Source organism: Sinohyriopsis cumingii, chromosome 10 (assembly GCF_028554795.1).
Source record: "Sinohyriopsis cumingii isolate HCF-2022 chromosome 10, ASM2855479v2, whole genome shotgun sequence".
Classification (NCBI taxonomy): domain Eukaryota; kingdom Metazoa; phylum Mollusca; class Bivalvia; order Unionida; family Unionidae; genus Sinohyriopsis; species Sinohyriopsis cumingii.
In genome coordinates, this window is record NC_142970.1 from 55365726 (window position 1) to 55370737 (window position 5012).

Here is a 5012-nt window from a genome sequence, read left to right on the forward strand (position 1 = left end):
TTTATTCTAACAGAAAAGATCACCTCACTTGACAAATCATCCTACTAAAGTGATCATGGCATACACTTTATCTTTGAAATTCAAATATTGCCCACTCGTTAATTAATATAATATTGCACACTGAAGGTGATCATATGTATCATCAGTTTTAAAAAATAAAGACATAATACTATCATTTAATCACTGCATACAGGAAACAGACACTTGTGTCTGCAAAGTGCCTTTCATTGGATTACTTTGGTTTATTAAAACCAAACAGCGATCCACTCAGGATTTTCTAGGGTAGATACAGAGAATATATTATGGTCATTCAGAACGCTATCAATACATCAGACCAGATTGTTTTTATTATTATTTAGGCAAAATAACTTACTAAGTCGGATGGTGATAGGTTATGTGGAATTTGCATTGAATCATCTGATCCCAGAAGATTTGATACAATGTCACTGGCTATGGTAATCATCAAGTGCAGTTGCACGGCACCATAAGACTTATCAAGATACCATAAGCTAGAAAGATGAAGAAAAAGAAAAACAATGACCCAAAGACAAATCCTGCAAACTGTGTGCAAAAATGATTCCACAGATTATAGATGAAAACTTTACTATATTTAGCTTCAAGATATTAATAAATTCGGATTACTTCCTCCAGTCTGCTACAGTAATTCATGCCCATTGCACTCACAAATAGTTCACAGCCCTTGCAGTATTTTGTGTGGGCCACAATATTTTAATTGATGCAGCTGATGCTCCATTCTTCAGTTCAGTGTTGATTCAAACATATCAATGTCCCTTTGGGATGTGTGCATAAATAAAGATAAATAAAGAATGCCTGTCCCTTCATTACCACACTTGTTGAATTTATCGTGTCTCTCTGAAAACTGTACCATGTGAGAAAGAATTTTATAAACAAACTGGACATAAGTATTGCTAGACATATACTCAGACCTGAGACTGCATAAAAGACTGCTTACTTATGAGGCATTATCAGTGCTAGGGCTTAAGGTAATAACTTGCTATATGTTTGGTAAGGCAAAATAAGGGGTGTTATGACTTAAATTGAAACTGTGAAAAAGCAAAAGGTTCAGATGCAATAAACTTTTGTCTTTCCTCATTTGTTATATTACAGTGCCATGAAAGGTCTTGTCTTTTATCTTTTTAATCTCTTGCCAATTTTAAGTCATCGTCACTAACCAAGTCTCTAAATCAATTCTTGGCATATTTAGCTAAAATGGTGTCTACTGTTCCATTACATCATTGATTGTTTAGCTTGCTTGTATGGAGCTTAACACCATTTTTCAGGACATCATAGGCTTTACATGGCAGCCAGCATAGTTTTTGGAGGAAATCAACACACATAACGCTACTGGCAAGCTTTCTCATATACACACATTGGTTGGACTAGAGAGAGTTGATTAGTTTGAGTGATGTGTATGCCTAGACCATTCTATAACCCAGGGCCCCATGATTGAATACAGCTTAAAGAAATTAACCCTAATTCAAAATCCTTGTTGCATTTAAATCATAACACCCACCATGCAAAGTGACACATGTCTCAAGATTTTCCAATTTGTATACGTTTTGCAACTTTTAATTCTGAGTTGATGCATGTGGATGTGGAAATTCAGTTACTGAATACTTAGCTACTTATATAAGAAGCTCTCACATTGGTAAAAGCATGCAATTGGGATTTTATTTGCAAGAGGGCAATTAATTGTTCAAAATACTGTTTTAGCTAATTACATATGTGAAGGGTTGATGTATAAAAAAGAGGATCAAGAAATCCTAACTGGTGAAGATAATTGTATCCAAACTTGGTAGAAAGCGAGAAGGCCTTTTAATTTTGTACAGCAGTTTCATTAAGGAACCAACTATAACACCATTAGAAGTCTATGAGCAAAAACCACATTTAGGACCAACTAGACATCAAAACCAAATGGATAGTTCCATTTACAGCCAACTAGACATCATATAGGTCATATAGTGAAAGCACAATGTCAAAATGACCAGCCATCTAGGAGAAGTAGCAAGGAAAGGGTTTTCCAGATGCCCATTAAAACAGCTATATTGGAGGTTAGATTGGCACTATTTTCATTTACGTCCAACTAGACATAAGAAGTCTTTCACTGATATGACGATTCATTCAGGAGAAGTAGTGATAACAAGATTTTCAGGATGGCCACATTGGTGGCCTTATAGGATGTCTGTACAGCACCATAATTCTCATTCAGGACCTGCTAGACATCAACATAAGTATTTTGTACACATGTTGACACACTGACACAATTATCCATTCAGAAGTAGCGATAAAGTTTCTTAATATGGCCACTGTGGCAACCACATTGTATGTGTGAGTGGCACCATCTTGTTTTTTCTTCCAGATATTTTCACACAAATATCATATTTAAAGATAACATGAATTCATACAAGATCTGGTCGGTTTATTTCATAACAGATTTTTCCCCCATATTAACATAATCTTTTGAGAACATTTATACATTATAGTTCTAGAAAGTTTTCATGCTGCCAGAAACTATTAAAATCACAGCAGAAAGTGTTATGTTATATCTGTATTCAGCACTGAAAAATATTTATGAACTCTTAAAGTTTTTTCCCCTATATTAACTTAATTTAATGAAGATTTTCAGACTATAACCTTTCCATTGGATTTATTTTTTCAAACATGGCATAAAAAGTATGTTATAGTAACCAATTTTTACATTGCCTTCACCATCGCAGAAATCTCTATTATCAATTTCCTAGTAAAGAGGCAAATATGTCATTGTTAAATCAAACATTTTTATTGCGTTTCCTTTGACCTAAATATGTATGTACTTGCTGTTACTCTAAACGAAGGCTGGTGACCCAGTTGATAACATAAGGATTTCAAAACAAGTGTGAGGAAATGAGAAACATGGCCAAAGAAAATGCATACCAAGGTTCTACTTTGTATTTATTATGTACTTCTAACCAGCAGGGACAGGGGTAAACAAACCTCGTAAAATGCCGATCTGAGCCTTGTATCCACCAGACGGGTTGGGGTGAACTGACCTTTTGGGGGTTTTAAGGATCAGTCTTTAAAATTAAGGCCTTAAAAATGTTGAGATCTTATATTAAAAATGACAATTTGAGCCTTGCAGATTCATGTCCACAGGTGCCCAAATAAAAAGGGGGGGGGGTGCAAGGGGCAAGCTTGTTGATGTGTTATAAAATAACTGACTTATCATTGGTGTGCTGACAGGTGATGTGTAATTAAATCACTGTTGTAATATTAATAATAAGTGAGTCTGCACTATGGAATTTCATGCAACTAAACTAGCTCAACAACTAGAGGCAATTAAGAAATATATCCACGTTCGTGATTCTGTCAAATGGCAGATACAACAGCATCAGGAAGCTCAAGTGGCATTTACAGAAGGTAAAGAGCAGTTATACTTGTTATCTTTTTAGGGATGTGTTTGGATTTTGCCTTCAAGCTGGAGCAGTCAATGGATATATAATAAATCGCCATGGTCGGAATTTACCCCAAGATGGAGTAATCGATGGGTAAAGTCTTATCCAAAGTCGGGGTTTTATTCAAGCTTCAGGTGCAAGTTTTTGTGCATGTCCATGCCCTTGCATAAAACACAGTTACACGTTTTTTTATATAGATATTTTTCAGTTGTAGACAGGAATAGTAAGTATTTGCGAGTGTTTGAAATGAATGAGTTCATTATGAATCGAGTGGCACTACATTTCAAAAGCAAAATTGGATTGAAATGCAAGAACTGTAGTACGGAATTAGTGTCGGTTCTGGATCGTAGAATGGAATTGTGTGTGTGTGATTGGATTTTTAACGTAGCTTGAATAATTTTTCAGTCATATTGCTACGATGTCTGCAGTGTGGCAGTTTATAGTGATGTATAGCACTGGGGCATCATGCTGCAAACATGTAGTATGATGTTGCACCCAGTCACATTATCCTGACACCAGGCCGATCAGTCCTAACACTAACCTCTTAATGCTGAGCGTCTAGCGAGGCAGCTGTTAATACCATTTTTGTAAGTCTTTGGTATGACTTGGCCGGGGTTTGAACCCATGACCTCCCGCTTCTGAGGCGGATGCTCTAACCACTAGGACATCGGAGCAGTCAAATTGGAATTATAACAATTACAATGGAAGCAATTTGTATTATGCTTGTTGGGGCAATCCTCACTGATGGCTGTCAGTGACATCATCATGGGAATGTGTAACAGCCACATTTTGTAAGAACAAGGTGTAGTTGGTGAACAATACAGACACTTTTCTGCCATTTCCACTGGCTTCAGATCGTATGATCTTCCCTCATTTTCCTCCATTTCCATGTATTTGGCCATGAAAGCAATGAAGACCTAGAGAGATTTAATAAAATTTGTAATTGAACTTGCTTTCATAATAGTCTGTGGGAGGGGTCCTCTTCCAGGCTGTCGGTGTCATCATCATGGAGAGGTGTAACAGAGCTAACAGTTACATGTTGAAATAACATTGCCATAAGATTGTGGCAATGTCATATAATGTTGTGGCAATGTGATTTGGTGAACTTGCTGGAATGCTGTATAATGTTATTAAAAAAAACTTCCTACAACATACTCACAACATATAAAACCTATATGCAAATCTGATGAAAGCTGCTTGTGTTTCTGAAACACATATTCCATACTGGTGGCAAGAATGTCCAAATCTACATTACAAAAATGAAAACATTACCATCCATCTAGGAGTTGCAAATTTATGAAATCCTCTTGTTGGATAGTTTTGCTAACAGGCTTTACAGCAGGGCCTTCCATTAGATTTAAATGTGGCAGGTAAGTTGACAAAGTAGGGTGAGGGGTCGGGAAGACCTACCCCAATGGGGATAATTCATTTTTTTTTTTTAAAGTAGCATGGTGTAAGGTAAAAGTAGATGGGCTGATAAGGAATCCACTGAATTTACAGACTAAAGGTTCAGACATTTGTTTTTAAGAGAAAAATGAAAGAAGGAAACAATACAACAGA